The sequence below is a fragment of the Monodelphis domestica genome, chromosome 1 (genome assembly GCF_027887165.1).
Source record: "Monodelphis domestica isolate mMonDom1 chromosome 1, mMonDom1.pri, whole genome shotgun sequence".
NCBI lineage: Eukaryota > Metazoa > Chordata > Mammalia > Didelphimorphia > Didelphidae > Monodelphis > Monodelphis domestica.
In genome coordinates, this window is record NC_077227.1 from 217,636,327 (window position 1) to 217,658,412 (window position 22,086).

The 22,086-nt window shown below is 35.4% G+C and overlaps 1 non-coding gene across 1 annotated transcript; it reads right to left on the bottom strand.

Annotated features, from left to right (window-relative positions):
• Window positions 1–2,782: 2,782 nt before the first annotated feature.
• LOC130456656 (U6 spliceosomal RNA) lies at window positions 2,783–2,885 on the bottom strand. Its single transcript, XR_008915721.1, has one exon. It is a non-coding gene; the product is annotated as a U6 spliceosomal RNA (small nuclear RNA).
• Between the last annotated feature and the right edge of the window lie 19,201 nt (window positions 2,886–22,086).

The window sequence follows — 22,086 nt, forward strand, 5'->3', positions numbered from 1 at the left end:
CTTGGTGGCCTGAGCCCCCTGAGAGAAAGTCAGATTGACCAGAAACTGAGGTAAAGTCTGACAGTGATTCAAAATGCATTTCTCAGGTTTTTCTTCAATAGTCTTTTTCAGTTGGGAAATGTTGGAGGGAAAGATTTCCAGTCTCAAGCAGGAAAAAGTGAGTAACCCTCAGTAGAAAGTCTCATTCAGTCTTCTTTCTTTGGCTTCTCTCAACTGAGAGACCAACTCCTCTCCCAGCCAGAATCTTCTCCTCTTCCAGACTCCAATCTATTGGGACCCTTTCCCCATTGAGGTGATCAGTTCCACACATTCTTCAGCCTGACACCTTTTCTTTAGTCTCTGTCACACAAGGAGTTGTTTTCCTTCTGTGTCTCTATTCCCACAATTCTTCTTCTGAATTTGGGTGGTGTTCTTTCTCATAGGTCTCTCAGAATTGTCCTGGATCATTGCATTACTGCTAGTAGAGAAGTCCATCATGCTCTATTGTACCACAGTTTTCTCTGTGTACAATGTTCTCCTGGTTCTGCTCCTCTTACTCTGCATCAATTCCTGGAGGTTGTTCCAGTTCACATTGAATTCCTCCAGTTCATTATTCCTTTGAGCACAATAGTATTCCATCACCAGCTCAGCCATTCCCCAATTGAACGGCATCCCCTCATTTTCCAATTTTTTTTGCCACCTCAGAGAGTGCAGCTATGAATATTCTTGTACAAGTCTTTTTCCTTATTATCTCTTTGTGGTTCAAACCCAGTAGTGCTTTGGCTGGATCAAAGGACATACAGTCTTTTAGCACCCTTTGGGCATAATTCCAAACTGCCTTCCAGAATGGTTGGATCAATTCACAACTCCACCAGCAGTGCATTAATGTCCCTACTTTGCCACATCCCCTCCAGCATCTATTACTTTCCTTTGCTGTCATGTTAGCCAATCTGCTAGGTATGAAGTGGTACCTCAGAGTTGTTTTGATTTGCATTTCTCTGATTATAAAAGATTTATAACTTAGATCTTCTTGACTACACAGGTCCAGTGCACCCCTTGGAAAATGAGTACCTGGATTCAAATCCTGGGTCTGCTGCTTACTATCTGAGTGACGTTGGATGAATCACTTAAATTCGCTGAGTCTCACTTTCTACAAGAACAGTGACAAGATTAGACTAGATGATTCCTGATATCCCTTTAGAAATTCCAAATCTGTGCTGCTAAGTTTCTATAATTCTATGCACCTGAGTCAGAGTACTCAGTAATGATGAAGCCACGGTCAGTTCTAGCTGAGAGTTGGATGCTGTGGGTAGAGGTTATTTCTAATTCCCATTGCTAGAGAAAAGAGTGCCAGTAGCAGGCATCATTCAGACATGTAACAATAATTTTTTTCTTAAAATGAATGCTATCTAGGCACTTTGAGAATGTGGAAATATAAGATGTGGTTATTATAGATAAAAACTCAATCCCCTCATCTGCCTCTCCCCAAATAATGAATTCACAAAGCAAACACATAGTTTTAGAGGTTGCTATTCTGTTAGATTTAAGACTAAGACAGATGTAAAATATCATGGATTATAAAAAGAACAGTCACTTGGAAAACAGGCATAATTTCACTTGTTATTCCATTTTTGTTAAAGTACTGTGGCATACGTTACTTCTCTTCAACAAACATTGTATAAACAGTATATACAGTCACTGTGCTAAGTGTATACAGGCAATGTAAGACATAATTCAGTGCACCAACTGAGGCCTCCATCTTGTGTCTTTCATTCTTATTACATGATAGAACTACCTTTTTTCCCATTCATACATAGTTCTAGTTTTATCTTTTCTTCGACTTGTGATCTGTATATCAGCATTGGTAATATGAAGCTAACTTTTGCTCATCATATGCCTTTGAGCATTATTTGTCATTTTAGCCCCTCCAAGACTGGAGTATTATATATTTTAAAGCCTTACTGCATTATTGGGAGAATATTGAAATTAAGGAGGTGAGTTATTCAGCAAGAACTATATGATGTCATTGAAAGCATTGATATTGTAGTATTTAGTGCTGCTGTCTCATTATTTCATGTGCAAACACATTTTGGCCATCCAGTATAGGGACTATAGAATCATAAAAAACTTTATTTTACATGTGATGGAACTGAGTATGAGGGATAGATTAAACAACTTTATCAAGGTCAGCACAAAATTTTACATTTTTGTCATTAAGCTTTAATGATCATAGAAATCAAATATCTTATTTTACATATAATTAAATATAACCTTAAATCAGTTAATGACTAACCCCAAATACTATCATTATTTGCTGAGAAGGCTGGGACTTCCACCTACGTTTTAGTAATTCCTCTCAAATTTTCTTTACGAGTTGCCCCTCTTCTATAAGAGACAGATCTAATATAATTACTATTATGTCAATATCATTCACCACATATTAATATCTTTTTTTAGGATGTTAGATAAGAGCTCAGGGCTATTCACATAAAATCCACTTAGTTTCAGAAAACCAGGACTGTCTATTTGCATGTAACAATTTCACCAATGTGTGTTTTTCATCCACTTCTTTTTTGGTATGGATTATCACACTTATTTTTTGAACTATTATGTATTTAACGAAAAGGACATCATAGCACTCTGGACCTTGGTACAAATAGTAAAATGTTATCATAGAATAGGAGGATGGCATTATATTTTGTGTCATATTAAGGTATTTAAATTAATTCTATGCTAATATTGTTGAGAATGGGATAATTTTATCTTGCTTTTGGAACACATAATATGCATTTATATGGCTTTTTAAAACATGGAACATTTCTGAAATTTGCATTTCATCCTTGTTCAGTGGTCATGTTAATCTCTGTATCATTCCAAAGTAGTATATGTGCCATCTAAGCCAGCACAAATTTATATAATTCTTTTGAGTTTAAAGACTAGAGTGGGAAATTTTATGAAACTAAGAATACAGTCATAGTATACACTCCTCTCCTTTCTCTGCCTGCACATGCATTCTTCCCAAACTAAATCTCATCTCATAATATGCCAACCTTTTTAAAAGGTATTTTCAAGTACTTTTTTTCCCAACTATGTTTTGTAGAAACCTAGTTCTTTTGTGTTTCAGTACCCTAAAACTCTTGGTACTCTTCCTATTCATCTATTTAATAAAAGAGGATTCTTGAGTTCCCCAGGATGAGACAAACTTCTTTGCAAGGTATTTTTTACCTTTTATTCCTTCTCTTAATGCAGTGTAAAAGGGGAAAGATTTAGCCATTTTCTTGTACTCCAACATTATGAGGCAATCTGGTTAGCCATATTTGGGTACTCAATAAATGTGATAAGCACTTCATTGCCTTCTGATTATTTGGAACAGAGGATATAAAAATTGATTTCTTCCTCACTTGTGTCCTGCCAAAAGTCCAGATCTTGGGAAAAGGGATAGCAATGAGCCGTATTATTAAACAAAAGAAGCAGTGGCTTTTTGTGCTGTTTAAACTTTCTTAATAAAAAAAAAAAAACCTGATGTTATCTTAAAGAGAAGTAGAAACCCTCTCGCTAGATTTGCTGACCAAATCCTAGGTATGCTGGTAGAGAGTTGGTATTACAGTCTGGAAGAAGTCTGACTCATGCTACATATGTGGATGTGGGCAAGGCAATCAATCTATCAAGTTCCTTATTCAACTTTCTAAATCTATAAATTACAGGCACATTGTTGATGGGTATCTATTTTGGAAGTTTCCACAGCAGGAGATTCCTGTGTGGATGAGATCATAAACTCTGTATGTGTGTGTATAAATGTGTGTGTGTGTGAGCATGTGTATATCTTTGCTTATCTACTTCTGCCTCTTGAATCTACCCTTTTCTTGAAACAAAATTTTTGAAGAATCATGACTTTAACTTTTTTTCTTTGTTGTTGTTGCCTGGTACTTTTTCCCCCCAAGGAGTTGTTTTCACTCCATTGCATAATGAAACAGTTGATTATCTAAATTAAAACTGGTTGCAGTACATAACACTTTCCTGCTTTCTACCTGATCATGTAGATTTTTTCTTAGTTGGAAGTAACTTGGGCAAGGAAATGTCTTCATCTCAGCTTTTGAGGGAACTTGGTTTTTATGTCTTTTTTAAGCTTTACTGAGTAAGTAGGATCCTCTTTGAGGAATCTTAGAGTACCTAGGATTTGGCCTTTCACTACTGACATCAGTGGTCACTTGCTCCTAGAGAGTCCATTTTTTACCTCATTTTGGAGAACAGCACTCATCTATCAACACTTAATTGCCCACAATTAAGAAGGTGGTTTAAAACCAGAAAGGGAGACCCTGGAATGTAACTCACTCATTCATTATATGAATCTCCTTAAACTATACCAGACTATGAGTTGCTTCTTATATTAATTATGTCTCTACCTGTTCTCTAATTTTATTTATTCCTTCCTGCCTTGTGCGATACCTGGATCCCAAATCCTGCCTATATATTAAAATTTTACTCTTGTCTATTCCTTTCTTCCCATATTAGGTTTGTAGATGAAATAGACTGAGATCTTGTCTTTTCTTTTCCATTTTACTTATAAGGGATAATGTTTTTTTAACTTATTTTAAATGTTTACTTTTATGAGTATTACATTTATGATCTTGAACAATTCCCACAATATCTCTGGATTTTAGTTTCCTCATTTGTAAAATATAGAAGGTATCTATCTACTCATTGACTTTAAATGCCTTTAGTAAACTTATAAGAATACAAGTCATTCCCCAATTGACAAATGGTCAAAGTATTGATATGAACACAAAATTTTCAGATGAAGAAATCAAAGCCATCAATAATCATGAGGAAAATATTCTAATACATTCTTGATTAAAGAAGTGCAAATTAAAACAGTTCCGAAATACCACCTTACACCTGACTGGCCAATATAACTGCAAAGGAAAGTGATAAATGTTGAAGGGGATGTGGCAAAATTAGGACACTAATGCATTGTTGGTGGAGTTGTGAACTTATCCAACCATTCTGTAGGGCAACTTGGAACTATGTTCAAAGGAGTTTAAAACTGTGCTTACCCTTTTGTCTTGTGATACCACCTCTGGGTCTGTGTCCCTATAAAAAGGAGAAAGGACCTACTTGTACAAAAATATAACAGCTCTTTTTGTTATAGCAAATATTTGGAAATTGAGGGAATGCCCATCAGTTAGGGAATGGCTAAATAAATTGTAGTACATGTATGTTGATGACAGAATATTATTGTGATATAAGGAATGATAAGCAAGATGATTCAAGAAAAAGCTGGAAAGATCTGAGTGAAATGATGTAGGACAAATTAAGAAGAACCAAGAGAATATTATGCATACTAACAGCAATATTATAGGATGACCAACTGTGAAAACTTGGCTACTCTCAGCAATGCAATGATCTGAGATAATCCTGAAAGACTTATGACAGGGATAGTTATCAACCACTAAAGAAAGAACTGTTGCGTCCGATGGATGTGGATCAAAGCATACCATCTTTCACATCCGTGTATTTACATGACATTACATTTCACATCAGTGTATTGAGGTTTTGGTTTTGGATGAATGTGCTTCTATAAGGAGAACCAATATGGAAGTATGTTTTGCATGATACTAAAAATAAAATAAAATAAAAACAATTTTACATTCCTCTATCCTCATTCCTCCATTAAGGTGTAAGCCCCTTGCAAGTCAGGGATGTTTTATTTATTGTATTTGTGTTCCCAGTAATTGTGAATTGTTTGCTTAATGGAGTCAATAAGTCATAGTTCAACAAAACAAAACATTTCACTGCCCAAAGGTTTTCCTGTTTTTGCAACATTCAAGATGAATCTGTATGGCATCAAATGGCAGAAACTGCAGAGGGGATAAAAGTTTCGTTGAGCATAGCTCTTGAAGGAAGTCTTTTCTGGTAAATTCTTAGAGATCTGAGAGGTTGCTGCAGCTACCAATATTATACAAGGCAAAAGGCATGAAAGAAAGAAGAGTCCTTCAACTATGTACTTGGAATCGTTAATCAGCAAGCATCTGTTAAGAACTTTCTCTGTGATAGACATGGAACTGGACTCTGGAGAGACAGAGATATTTTTTTCTGACCTCAGGAAGCTTCCATTCTATCATGGGAGGTGGCAAGTGGAAGAGATCTAGTGCACCAACTTAAAGACAGAAAGGAAAAGTTAATTCTCAAAAAAACTATTTTCTCCATGTTGGTTTCAATAAAACTATATATAACATACTCTATAATTACCAACCAATTGCCAATTTTACATACTACAGTACCCCGAGTACTATGGAGCAATATGAAAGATATAATTTTGTTTTTTTTTTCTTGAAAGTGATTTCATATCAAGGGATATCTCTTCACACACACACACACACACACACACACACACACACACACATTCAGTGGACTTTTGCATTCTCTTTTAAGGGGGTTTCCCAGAAGGTTTTTTTAGTTCAGTGAGGCAAAGAAAAAAGTTATCTACTTTCTTTACTTCATAGGGCTAGATTATACAAATTAACTAAGATATCAAAGACTAGAGGAAGCAAAGACAAAGGACCAAACCAGAATTCATAGGACATGGGATACACAGGGCATAATCACATTCACTGGCAGAATAAAGATACAACTAGGATTTAAAGGGGTCTAGCATACCAAGGGAAGGAGAGAGAACCCAGGATGGTATTTTAAGAGGCTGCCACTAAGGTTCAGTAAATTGTTCCATTAAATTCTCCCCACTAGTCCCACCTTCCCCTAATCTATTAAGGTCACTACCCTATGAAATCACACTGCACACTTTATACAATGCATTGTTTTCTTTATTGTCTCAATATCTTGTAACCAGGAGGAATTTATGTTTAGGTCAAGTCGAGAGTCTCATACAACAAGCTATTTCTGTTCTAGACATGCGTCATTCTTCCACCTACCACCATTTTGCTTTTCTGAAATATTCCAAGAAACTTCCCTTCTAGAAATGTCAACATTTCATGAAATCCTGATTATTGTCTTGTGACATCAGAAACAGGAAATAAATCATAATGCTTGACATCTTGACTCTATGGACAATGTCTTGGCCTTTTCAGAATCTCTAAGAGGGAACTCCTGAATAAGGAAACTCCCTTATAGTCTTCAAAAGTTGCCTGTCTCACTGAAAAGTTAAGTTTCTTACCCAGTCACATAGCTAATATGTTTCAGAGGCAGTTCTTGAATCAAGGTCTGCATGGCTGGGAAGCAAGCTCCTTATCCATTATATCCTCTGCCTCTCTATTTGATTCTACTTCATATCACATTAATGGACATGCCAGTTTTATTAAATAGTACTTTTACTCAAGATTGACAAGGACTTGATTGATACTTGTTATCCTCATACCATTTTAACTGAGTTTTGGCAATAATTCATTAATGAGAAAAAGGATATTGTCATAGTTAATATCTCATTATTATTTAAAGAAGATTTTAATTTTCCATTTTCTTGAAAATCCATTTTTGGGGCATAATCTTGGCCTCTACTTGTTCTATAAAAGGGGAACTTTACTAGAGTGCAAAATTTAATGTGTGTATGGATATACATACATAATGTGCTCAGAGAACTAAGTTCTTATTCATAGAAGAGGGATTAGTTCCTGGGAGTACAGTCAGTACTTTCTCTACCCTGTTCTAAAAATAATTGCAATTTCACTGTTTATGCAGATATGACAACACCAATCTCATTAACCACAAGTGACTTACCTTACTGGGGTGCACAGCATTGATTATTCATCCAGTGATGGACTTGACAAAATGATAGGCATTACTCATCATGACTGAAATGAATCATCAGGCTTATGACTGATGGGGAGCACTGCCAGAAAGTTTCTGTGTGGATGCATAAAGCCTGAAGTTATTATTAAACATGCCTTTGATCCTAAATTGGAGGTGATTCATGTGATCAAATGCAAAGCTACTGGTGATTCTCCAAAGAGAAAGCTATCAAAACCAGGGAGCTCCTTGGAATGAATAACTGAACTCTGCTAAAATTAAGCCTAAACTAAAGTCAAACCCTAATTCCCACTCTGATGTTCAGGATCAGTTTCTCTGATGTACAGAATGCCATTTATTCATAATTCATTAATTCAATAGATATTTATAAAGCGACTTCTGTGCTAGATACTTGGCAAAACAAATGAAAAATCTAGGACTATTTAAATGATGGAGAAAAAGAAGGATCTTCTTCCTGTACATCTTTGAATAAACATCTCAGTTTTTTCCTCATTCAAATTACTATCAAGTTTTTAATAATAGTAACTATTTGATTGATGTTCACTGATTCTTTTTTCTTTGTGGGACTACTTTGAATGTTTCAGATGGTGACAGAATCCAAATCATTGGAACCTGGTTTAGTCAGGGCAGAAGGGTTGGGGTTGGGATTTGTTTTTAAGCCTCAATTCTAACTCTTACTAGTTACTTCATTGTTTCATATAATCAAAAAATCTAGAACATGGAATCCCCGAGGCAAACTAGTCTATCTACAAATCACCAAACATCTCTAAAATTAAAATATATTATCAAGTAGCCATGCAGCCTTCATTTGAAGACCTCTAGTGAAGGAGAGCTCACAAACACCCTAAGGCAGCCTATATAACTTTTATATGCCTCTTATTGTTTCCCTTGGTTAAGTCATTTATTTTTTGTAAGCCTCAGTTTGCTCGTCTATAAAAGAGATAATGCTTCTTACACATTATTACAGGGTTGTTGAAGATGAAATGAGTTTGTAAATCCAATAGACTTTTTAATCTTTACTGTCATATAAATGTGAAAATTATTGTTATAGTTTTCTTTCCGGATTAGTTTGGGAAATCATCCTACTATTAAGTCATTGTGGAATTTCTAGTTATGGCAAGAAGTTCCACAAAGGGATAGCTTGTTATGAGATTCATCATCCAATAATATAATTTGAAATGTGTTTGCAAATTGAATCCAAATATAATTATTTGGATTTCTCTCAATAATCATTTGAATTAGTCATTGAAAATGATCATTTAAAAAAAGAATAGTGTTTTATTCTTTCTAAAAGTTTCCTTTGAAATATATGGACTATTGAAGCTATCTTTGCTACACTTATGTAAAACTAATCATAATAATCTTAGCTACTATTTATATTGCCACTGAAGGCCTGTGAAAATCATTACATTTGCTATCTCATTTGATCTTTGCAAAAATTCTGTGAGCATCTCTTATTCTAGTAAGGATTCCTCTTATCCTCATTTTATACATGAAGAAACTAAGGCTGAAAGTGAGTTGCCTAGAGTCACACAACTAGTAAATATTTGAGACAGGATTTGAACTTGGGGTTTTCAGACTCCAAGTTTAACACTGGGCCAACCCAGAATCATTGTTAATGGGACAGTTCAAGTACTAAGAACATAGAATTCATTTTTGTTTGAAACAAATAAGTATAAAAATATTCTGTTTCTAAAATAACTTTAATTTATGGGCCTTTGTCTTCATTATGTCCTTATAAATTGCTGCATTTTAAACCTTTAAAGAAAAATTGTAAACAGTTAAAACATTTATTTATATAGAAAGTCATCTCAACTACTCAGTTAAGTGTTAGAGTTAGAAACATGGTTTCTAATCTCCTCATTTTACAAATGGAGAAATAGGGTTATAGATATGTGAAGTGACTAACTCAAAGCCACTTTTGCTACTTCAACCTTAATTAAAAGCAGATTTAATGTAATGGATATAAAATCACTGCACATTTGTAGGACTATATTTATTCAGACAATTCATGTTCCAAAATTTCCTATTTGAATATCTGGAATAGAAAGAATTTGGAATGAAATAAGTTCTTTAAAAGAATATTTTGTTGCTATTTTTCAGTTGTTTTCAATCATATCCAGCTCTTATTGCCCCTATGTTGGGTTTTCTTAGCAAAGATATCAGAATAGAATGGTTTGCCATTTTCTTCCCTAGATCATTTTACAAATGAGGCAAATAAGGTTAAAGGAATTGCACAGGGTCTCACAACTACAATCAGTGTCTGAGGTCAGATTTGAATTTAGTAAGACAAGTCTTCCTAACCCAAGCTTGGAATTCTATCCACTGTGCCACCTTACTACAAGATAATAATAATAATAACAATGATTTTAAAAAATCTTTCCTCTTCTTAATGATGCACTCCTCAGCACCTCTATAACTCACTCCCCTTCATTACAATAAAGTTGCACAATCAAAACATTGGTCTTTTCTGACAATGCATACATCATTCATACCTACAGCTTATCACCTTACTGCTGTAAAAAATAGACTCGAATACAGGACTACAATCCCCACGAGCCGTTGCTCCACCTCCCCAGAATGCCTTGTAATCTCACCTGGGCCGAGATCGAGAAGGTATTTAAGCTGATTCAAAGGCTTTTGAGAGCTCTCTCTCTTGGCTCTTTTTGGACTTCCATTTTGGAGCAGGCTGATGTGAGGTTATTTTGTCTAGGCCTCTGGCCTAGGCACATGTTTCTTACTTGTATATTCTTTAATCTTTAACCTTTAATAAACCTCTAAAAAATATAATACTTCTTGCAGAGAGAAACTAATTTCTACCTGCCTCAAATGCCTCAGTCTCCCCATCTCCCCTAAATTTTAACTGTTACACTGCTAAAAGAAATGAGGCAAACTCATGAAGTCATTGTTAAATAAGCTGAACTGTGATAATAACTCTCCTAAATGACCTCAGTTTAAGAGAAGGGAGACTAAGGAAATCACTTTTACTGAAGTTTGGATCCAGTGCTTCCAGAAGGTATTGAACACTCAGTTTGACCTAGTAGTGGGACATTGCAATAAGCTATTTTGTTTCTGTTTTATCATTATTTTAGCCAATATAATCAAACATGAACAGTTCAATTAAAAAAAGAATAATTGTATATGAAATAGTATATTTCTCTTAATTATTTCTCTTAATGCAACTTATTTTAAAATATGTATTGAAGTTAATATATCAGTAGCAAAAATGTCCTTTAGTTATCCTCCTTTTGAACTTTTTTATTTGTTGTTTTCTATTTTTAGAAATTGTAAAGTATAGTGGGTAGAGAATTGGTCTCAAAGAAGGGAAGGTCTGTTTAAGCTTCTGTCACCTCTGAGATAGATGACTGGAGCAAGTAACTTTTCAATGCTTTAGGCAGCTCCCTACGCCTGTAAGGGGCAAAGAAGATGCCACCTTGCCTTGGGAGCAGAAATGTCTTTATCCAGGTTTTCATACCAATAAAACCACAGGTCTACTCTCCATTTTTTAAAATAATATTTTATGATTCACTTTTATTTTTCTTTCAAATATCTCTTCAATTTATACCATTTTGCTCTATCACTCCAGGCCCCCCAATACTCTTCCTGCTTTGAATGAATCTTTCATCTTAATAATAAAGATATTACTTCCATTGATTCAGATCTCAATTCATCTATGCCTTATCTTGTATGAATATCACTACCCTTCTGTAAATCATCCATAAAAAAACCTTCCCAGTGAATGTTGGCCCTTTTTCTAGGTCCTCGCATGTTTCATGGCTATAAGCATAGCATTCAGACTATTGAGTGACTCCATTCTATTCCTATGTAAATTCAGAATTCATTAGTATTAAATAGGTTTATGTACCACCATGTGATAAAATTAGTACTATATAAATTTAAGCTCTCAGTTTTTTTTCTATTTATTATGTTCAGGGATGGATGGGTGACATCAATCACTGAATGCATGAAAAAGACAAGATATCTAGAAGATATTAAAGAAAAAGAAAGGATCAATTGCTCTAATAATGACATTTTTTAAACTTTAGTATGTAATTTTAGTAGCAACTTCTCAAATCATATCCCTCATTCTTGTTTATGAATGTTCCCTACCTAACTTGGAAACTAATTAAATAGTAATTTTCAAGTCACAATACATTTTTAATAGAGCATACATTACAAACCTGCAGACAGGAGGAGCTGCCCACTTTCTGTGGAGCACAGGGGATGCTCTCACAGTAGATTTCTCCAGGTGATTTCCTACCACTTAATTTAGCATGCTTGACAATATACTTTGCTTTGAAAAATTAGGTGCTATAATCTCATCTGCTTATACATGCTTTTTTTGTTTTGAATTCAGATTAATTCTTTGCTTGAGTTCCTATACCAAAATCTATGAAATAGGGGCTCAGATTAAAACAATGGGGAATATTTAACTCCCTCCATCCCAGAAATAAGAATGCCAAAGAGGATGCTATGACCAAGACAGCTGAGGACTATGCCAGGAAGTAGGCCTGGGAAAAAAAGACTTAGGGCATGGAATTGTTTAAATAAGGGATCTATGGCCCATAGTCTGAAATATTTTATCCTCACTAAAAGCTGACATTTAAGTAGTGTTTTGTAGATACTACCCAGTTGTACTTTTCTCACAATCCAGTGTGAAATAAGTAGTGTAAGAAATTATTTCTTCTAATTTGCAGTTGAGAAAACCAAGGCTAACCAATATTTAAATCACCTTCCTGAAATCACAAAGCTAGTAAATAGCCATGTTATATTTGGACAAAAGTCCTTTGATTGTAAATGCAATTACTTTTAATTGCATTTTTTAAATTTAATAAAAAATAAAGAACTCAATAAATGTAGCACTTGGAGGTTTTTAAAATCCTTTATATGCATTATCTCTACTGATTGTTACAAAAACCTTGAGAGGTAGGGCTTATTAATATCTCCTTTCTTCAGATGAGGAAATTGAGATAGGGAAAATTTAAATTACTTGTCCAATATCATAAAACTAGTAGAATTCTGAGGCAGGATTTGAACCTACACCAATTGTGCCTCAAGGGCTCAAGTCAATGGTTTTCATTAGTTATGTATCTAGTCATCCATCCATTCACTCATTTATTTCTCTTTCTAGTCATTACTTATTTATTTGTTCATTTATTTCTTTTTTTTCTATTTAGTTATCTTATGTCCAGATCCAACTGAAGTTCTACAATGTGGAATTCACATCTTTGTCTCTATGGCTATGAGAATCAAATTTACCATAAATATGCTTTATGAGTTTGTGCCACAGCATATTAGAGCTGGAAGAGACTTCATCAATCACACAGTCCCAAGTTTTCATTTTATAGATGAGGAAAATAAACCCAGAAGGGCATAGTGACTTACTGAGTCATAATTTGTTGTAGTAAAATCTGGACTTCTTATTTCAATCACAGTGAACTATCCAGCGATCATGTGTAAAGAGTGATCTTTGCATAATTGTAGTTACCTGGGGGTACTAACAGTCATTCAACGATATCCATTGGAGGTTCATGAAGCACTGGATACTGAGTAGAAATGTGATGTAGTGATTAGAATGGTGAAGATCTGAGTCAAAATCAAACCTCTGTTACTTGCCAGCTGTAGCTATCACCAATTCATTTAACTACTTTGTTTCTTAGTTTCTTCATCTGCAACTTGGGGATAATAATACCTCCAAGACTCAATCTTCCAGGGTCACTACAGTGAGGTTCATGTGCAAAAAATATCTATGAAGTGCTTTATGAACATTGAGTTCCTAGTTCTGTGGGGATGACCATCGTTACCACTACTATCCTTAGGTAGCGTACCCAGAGTGCCCGGGGTGTTCAGAGGAGACTAGTAACTCTGGTATGAGGGCTTGCTGAGATCTTTTCAGGGCTATTTTCCTTCTTGGAGGTCCACCTGCCACATATCTGTTACCTGTGGCTCCAAGAAGCTCCAATACCTGTATTGGCTATATTCCAGTAAACCATCTTGTCAGGAGGCTAAATTAAGTTGAGAGTAACCAATTGGCTTCAAATTTGTTAGAGTAAGAAAAGGTATCTACTACAGGTATGTGAAGACTGGCAGAAGGGGCAGATGAGAACAGTTTGTTCCAGAGGCTAAGAAAGCAGCTAAATCAAGCTTTATGGAATACTTAGAGCTTGTTTAGACATTGAAGAAGCCAACCCACTGCATTCCAAGCCATCACCAGTCAACTTGGCTTTTGTTCTGCCACAGGACTTCAATAACTATGGAAGAGAGAGGAAGACTGATGACTTTGTGCAACTCCATCTCACTTTTAAGTCCATTCATGTGCAAGTCAAAAGACACCCCCTAGTGGTATCATTTTAGTCCTCTTCAAGTGCAAGGGACTACCAAATCTATTCTAAAAAGAGATTCCATTCCAATTGCAAAGCTTTTGTTCCATTGTTAGGTCTCTAATACATCTCTGAGTTAATTCTAATTTTAGAGCAAGTCTTTCAAAAGAGATTTTAGTGAAAGTAGATGGCAGCCAGGGGTCCTGTGGCCCCTAAGGCTCTTCCCAGTTCTAATGAGGTAACAAGATTTGTGTTCTTCCAGAACACAAAATTTTAAGCACACAAGTAGGATTGGTTAAAGGAATACTTCCTATGTCCTGGAAGACATTAAGTAAGACAATGACTTATGTGAAATTCTAATGTCCAAAGAAATGCAGTGTAGAGTATAACAGTCAGACTCTAGGTGGTTCAGTGGATAGAGTGAAAGTCCTAGTCAGGAAGATGACTCTTCTGGAATTCAAATCTGGTCTCAGATACTAGCTATGTGATACTGACCAAGTCACTTAACCCAATTTGCCTCAGTTTCTTCATATGCAAAATGAGCTGGATAAGGAAATGATAAACCCCTGCAGTGTCTTTGCCAAGAAAACCCCCTCATGGGGTCATGAAGAGTTGAACACAACTGAAAGGACTGAACAATATAACAACAAATACAACAGACAGATGCTCATTCTTCAACAACGGTCTGGACCTTACTGTGAACATGAAAGGGAGAGATTGTCAGTGGTAGCATAACATGAGATTTTTATGACTAGAAGCTGAAGAATTTCAAGGCAAATCTAAATTTGCTGAGGGTGGAAGCAATAGTTAGCCTCCTACTGGTCTTTTAAGACATATTCTCATACATGACAGCATTCCCTATCAGTGGCATCATCTTCAAATAAGAAAGCTAGGTATATGTGCATGTGGGTGTACATATGAATATACAGCATATGTGTTTATATTTGTGTAACAAATATTCTATAAATAGCTAATAATAATCATGAACATTTATATAGGTACAGAAGACTTGTGAAACACCTTTTACAAACATGAAATTTGATTCTTACAATACTCTGCAAAGGAGGTACCATTATTATGTCCATTTTAAAGGTGAGGCAACTGATGTTAAGTGATATAATTTTCAGGCAGGACTTGAACTCAGACTTTCCTAACTCCACAACTAATCAGCATATCAAAAGAATTTGGAAATATATACAATTTTCCACACCTGCAGTGCTCACTCTCTGCAAAGAAGGTGGGATAAAGGGAGATCCTTGCAATTTTCTCTTCTCCAGGGCCAAACTTGCTCCTTATAATTACACAACAAAATAATTCATTTTAATATGTCAGAGATGAAATATAATTCATATCAGAATGAATGGTTTTGTTTTACCCCTTCTGCCTGAGAGATTAGGTGATATCACAAGCAATGTCATTGGAGCTCAGACCAACAACAAAATGTTGAAAAGGTTTTCAAAGGGAAATAAAATTCATTTTTGCAAGGGTTTCTATCAAATATGAATTATCTCTTCCCCCCTTTTGTTGTGTCCAGAATTTTTCACAGGTTAGAAAGTTTCTCTAGTTCTCTCTGATATTCTTCTTGTACCAGGAAATCATTATTTGGCCTAAATTTCCATCTCATTAATACACAGACATTGTTGGGGTGATCTGGGGGACTAGTCTGAGGAGAAAGCTTAGTGATGAGAGTTCAGAATATATGGGCAGGAAGCATCAGGACTTTAGTGGAGTAATGCTGAGTCAGGCAACCAGATGTTCCTGTCATTTTGACCCATTTAAGAAGAAGACTTTCAGTGAGACACAGAGTGCAAAAATATCAGAATTCTTCTTTATAATGCCACCCAAACATTCGCTATCTGATTAAAATGATAGCATTTGGAAACCAACAATTTCCTATGTGAATTGTATGGCTTTTTTAGGGCATACCTCCCCCTAGGCTCACTCCTACTCTTCAGCAAATGATGAAGAATGGATCAAGGACAAAACTTTATATGGTAAAAATATGTACCTCAACTTAAAAGTAACTAGATGTAAAAATAGAACCACTTATATTCTTTATATCACAAAGAATACTTATAATGCTTGCACAGCTACCTGAGGCTAAAAGTCTGTGTTTTGATTTAGGAGCTATTCCTTTGTCTCTGGTTCTGGCCCTTTCTACATCTCTATTTCCAGTTTCTCCATTTGTGTTGTCCTTCTCATGCTCTTTGCAACATCTCTCCACTTAATATTTTAGTGTAATTTTACCAGGCTTTGTGCTACTAGAGCTCTGAAGTTAATGCATTTGCTTTATACTCTGTATGATTATGATCCTTGTAAGCAATGGCCCCTGCTAAGGGGACCAAATGGACAAAGTGAAAATACAGAAGGATTTAAGAAGAATTCAGGAGAAAGCTGATGGTATGAATTAGGTTTCAAAAGGCAGAGATTTTCCCTTAAATAGAAAGGAGACAAGATAATTTCACAGTTTACTGAAGAGCAATAGTCAAGAGGACAAGTGGAAGGGAAAACTGTCTAAATAAGTATGGCTGACCTTTGGGGAGTAGTAGTGTATTGCCATTATGGGTGAAAAAAGAACATATTTTATAAACAGATTAAGTCAACAAACACTTATTAACTACCTACTCTTTGCCAGGTCCCCTTTATGAAGCACTGGGGCTTCTAGATGACTCAGTAGACAGTGCTAGACCTGAAGTCAGAGAGATTCATCTTCCTAAATTAAAATCTGGCTTCAGACACTTACTAGTTGTGTGACTCTGGGCAAGTCACTAAACCCTGTTAGTCTCAGTAATCTAGTTATAAAATGAGAAGGAAATAGCAAACCCCTCCAGTATCTTTACCAAGAAAACTTCAAATTGAATCATGAAAAGTTGGACAAGACTGAACAACAACCATACACTAACCACTGAATAACAAAGAAATGCAAAAAAAAATAGTTGGACTCTCAAAGAGATCACAGATTAATTGGAGACACAATGTGCAAACAACTATGTGCAAACAATTTATACAGGATAAATTAGCAATATTCTAGAAAGGGAAGGAAGACTGGGAAAGGTTTCTTGAAGACAATGGGACTTTAGGTGAGACTTGAAGGAAGCTGAGGGAGACAGGAGGCATAGATGAGGAGGGACAGGGCTCTAGTTGGGCAGCTAAGTGGCACAGTGAATAGAATGTTGACCTTGGAGTCAGAAAGACATCTTCCTGAGTTCAAATCTGTCCTCAGACACTTACTAGTTATGTGACCCTGGGCAAGTCACTTAATCCTGTTTTTCCTGGTTTCCTTATCTGTAAAATGAACTGGAGAAGGACATGGCAAACCATTACCAAGAAAACCCCAAAAGGAGTCAAGAAGAGTAGGACAGAACTTAAAGTGACTAGACAGCCACAAGGCATTCTAATCATGGAGGAAAACCAGTAGAAAATTCCCAGAGCCAGGAGAAAGTATCTTGTTCAAGGAAAAGCAAGGAGGGCATTGTCAGAGGATCATAGAGCATATAAATGGAAATGGGAAGCTTGTGTAGATATTAGGGAGGGCTAGCTTGGGGAAAATATTTTATTTTTATTATAGACCATATTAGACAGCAGACTAAGAGTTGAATTTAGAGTCAGTCTGAGACCTTGGTTTGAATTCTGCCTCTTCCTAGCTATGTAACTTAAAACAAGTCATTTAACCTTAGTCACAGTTTCCTTAGCTTAGTATAACAGTAATAACACCCATAGTGACTATCTTTTGGCATGGTGATCAGGTTCAAATGAAATAATATATGTAAATAACTTTGCAGACTTGAAAATATTCAAACCATTATTGTATTAGACTCCTTTTTAGTTCAGTTTTTTCAGTTATGTCTGATTTTTCTTGATCCCATTTGGGGTTTTCTTGGCAAATATACTGGGGTGAATTGACATTTCCTTTTTCAGCTCATTTCACAGATGAGGAAACTAAGGCAAATAGGGTTAAATGACTTGCCCAGGGTCACAAAGCTAGTGTCTGAAGTCAGATTTGAATTCAGGAAACTAAGTCCCTCTGATTTCAGATCCAGCCCTCCATCTCCTGTGCCATCTAGTATTCTATTCATCACCTTATCTCCTTCTTCAATCATAGACAATTCTTATACAGTGCTTTATATGTGGGAAACACTTTATATGCATTATTTCCCTTGAACTGAATGACAGCTCTGTGACTTAGGAATTATTCCCATCTTAGAGGTGAAGAAACATGTTCCAAAAGGTTAAATTATTTGCCCAGAGTTATACTGCTAGTAAGTGAAAAAGGTGGATATGAAATCAAGTCTCATTTTCTTGAGGTCAAGTTATTTATTGAACTGTGCTACTTACTTTGCTCAGGATCCCATCTTTAATAGCCCTCACCTAACTCATGTGATGTAGTTGAGTGGAGTCAATGCACTTAATTGACTACTATGCTGATCTTGTCCTTAGAGTTCATGGTTCTGTCATAATATAAGGATTATGCTTGAGATAAGACATCTCCAAAGCACCCAATCCTCATGTTTCCACATTTATAGCAGGTGACAGACTCCTGCTATTCAGAGACTAAAGGCCACCTGATATAATCTCATCTTCTCCGTTATTCAAAAATTTTTAGTATCATCACCTGCTCTTTTTCACCTTCTCTTTGGTCACAGAAGATGGATCTTTATTTCTAAGGTCAATTCATGTCCTGCTCTCTTTGGTTACATTCCTTCTCACCTTCTTTTCTGACCTTGTGAAAATAGTCCTTTCCTTTATTGTGATTTTAATTTCTCCAGTGTTTTAAAGCTCCACCTACCAGGCTAGAAGTTGTTGCAGACTCAGCAAAGAAGCCCTAAGAAGTCAGAGTTCTGGAACTCATGGCCAGTAACACTTGTGATTTGAATCTTTGTGGGACTAATGTTGTACTGGAACTGAGCTAAAGCTTTGAAATGAATCCCTCTCTCCTCCCCACAGATCAAGAGGAGGAGATTATGCCCCTTGGTGTTGGGGGAAATGTTTGTATGATTTTATTTTACCTTTGAAATAAATATTCCATGATAAAAGCTAATCTGATTTAAGTGGCTAAGTGGAAATAGAAAGTTAGGGACCCTTAAAATTGAGGGAATATACTAGATGTCAGTTTAAGTCAATGGAAGATACTAGACATGACACATACCCCTTCCAGAGAACCCTTGGGGAGAGATGAAATGCAGCACACCTGGCCCTCAGGCAGTGGGAGGCCAGAGTAGTCACTTTTACACAGATATCTTCAGTTGACATCCAGATTAACTGAAGAAAAATAATCACAGATCAGAAGCAGGGTACTGCGAGAAAGAACTTGTGAGTCGAAATTGACATTAATTTCATCCAATATGAAGTTTCAGTAGAAATGGAATTTAACCAAACTACTGTAGAGGTCTCTGATGCACAGAGGTATGCTCCAGAATGATGACTGAATGAAAAGCAGGAGGAAATTATGCTGCTTCACATATCAATGAATTTAATGCTGTTTTGACCATATTTAGGAATATCAACCCTCTGCTGTCTGGGTGTTTTGGAAAACAAACCTTTAAATGATGGCTATTGTCATAGCTACTTTAAAGGTTCTCTTTGGAGCTTATTTCCCATTCATTTATTTTTTTAGATTCTCCTTGCTATAGCATCCTAGTTTAGGTTCATTGCTTCATGCCTGGAATATTGCTATAGCCTTCTACCTTGTTTCCCTAGTTCCAATTTTTTCCTCTCTAATTTATCCTGCAAACAACCAGGCACATTTTAGGTACCACCTCCTCCAAAAAGTCTTTCTTAATTTCTTTTCCTGAATCTCTCTTTGTGTCTACCTAGATGTTCATCTCTCTTTCTCTCTCTCTTCCCCTTCAATTTTTATCCTAGATTTTTTAGTTATAGTTTTCCCCAATTACATGTAGATCTAATTTTAGTAATTGTTTTTTGACATTTTGCAATTCATGTTCTCTCCTTTCCCCCTTCCCAAGACAGCAGATAATATGGCATAGGTTTTTCCATTTGCTATCATACAATACAGATGTCCATATCCATCATAGTGTGAAAGGAGACACATATTACTTATATAAGAAAAAATCATGAAGAAAATAAAATGAAAAATGATAAGCTTCAATCTGCATTCAGATCCCATCAGTTCCTTTTATGGCAGTGCACAGCCTTTTTCATCATGAGACTTTAAAGGTTGTCTTGGATCTTTGTGTTGTTGATAATAATTAAATCATGAACAGTTGATTTTTGTATATTATTGCTATTACTATGTTCAATGTTCTCCTGGCTTTACTCACTTTACTTTGCATCACTTCATATAAGTCTTTCCAGGAATTTTTGTGATTGTTCTGCTCATCATTTCTTATGGCACAATTGTATGCCATTACAATCATAAACCACAATTTGGTCAGTATCCCCGAATTGATGGACATCCCTTCCATTTCCAGTTTTGTATTGTTGTGGTTTTTTTGTCACCATAAAAGAAGCTTCTATAAATGTTTTTGTTGCAGTATGCCTTTTTCACCTTTTCATAGCACTTTTTTCTTTTGTGCTCATTGCATTTTAACTTATTGCGTATACTTTGTTTTCAAAGGAGTAGCCTCCCTATTAGAGTATATGCTTCTTCAGGGTAATAGAAATACTATCTTTCATCTTTCTATCTCTAACACCTAGCAAATTCCTTGCTCACAGTTGACATCCGGCCAATGTTTGCTGGAGTGAATTCCGAGAATACCACTTTTAGCATGCTATTCTATGCTCAAAAGACTTCAATGGGTTGCTTAGCATCTCTGCTATGAATTTTAGATTATCTCCATTTATATACTGGGAGTGGGGAGGTGAGGGAGAATAGAAGGGAGAGAGAGAATTTGGAACTCGACTTTAAAAAAAAAGAAAATTAAATTAATTTTTAAATATAATTTTGGGAAATTTATACTTATGACCATGCTAATACATTATATGATTATAAAAATCATAAAAATCAAAGTTAAAAAGATGACATATATGAAAGAGATACTTAAATACATTATTGATGTATTTATTATTAAAATAAATTTTATTAAATTATGTTATTATTTAAATTATTAAAGTATTTTGTTTATTAAAATATTATTTTTAAGATTCTCTTTGATTTCACCAAAAATACTTTAGCAAGTCATTTAACTCTGTTTGCCTCAGTGTCTTTGTCTGTAAAATGAGCTGGAGGCAAACCATTCAAGTATCTTTACCAATAAAGTCCAAAATGGGAATCACAATGAGTTGGACAGGACCAAAACAAAACAACAACAAAATAAGAGATTAAAAGGTCTGGTTCCAAGGTCATTGCTAAGAAACCTGAGTTTCAGTAGGAAGTGCCACTTGATCAACTCCATGCTATGCACAAAAGGAGGGATCCTTCTTTGAGAGCTTCTATACCACTTGCTTCATGCTGAAATTCAACTGTGCTTGCTGTCACTTGTTTTAAAATTGATAGATTTCCCTAATGAAATGAAATATAAACAAATTATTTTTGAATTTTTTTCTAAAGTTTATATCAGATTGTTTACCATCACAGGGAAGAGAAAAGAGAAGAAAAGTGGAAGAGAGGGAGGAGAGAATTTGGGACTTAACATTGGTTTTACATATAGCTTGGGTAAAATAAAATGCTATTTTATTTTTTATTTTTAGGTCTCTTTTTTTTGAAATTTTTATTTAATTAGTCAATGTAGAACAATATTCCTTGTTTACAAGAATCATATTCTTTCCCTTCCCTTCCCATAGTCGATGCACAATTCCATTGGGTATTGCATGTGTCCTTGATCAGAACCCATTTCCATGTTGTTGATGTTTGCCCTAGGATGTTCATTTAGAGTCTACATCCCCAATCATATCCCTTTGACCCATGTAAACAAGCAATTGCTTTTCTTCTGTGTTTCTACTCCCACAGTTAAAACGCTATTTTATAGAATTGTGGAGTAGAGGAGATGTATAAATTAATTCCTGCACTGATGAAAAACCTGAGCTATTGAAGAAACAAAACAGTTTTGTGATCAATCAAACATGGCCA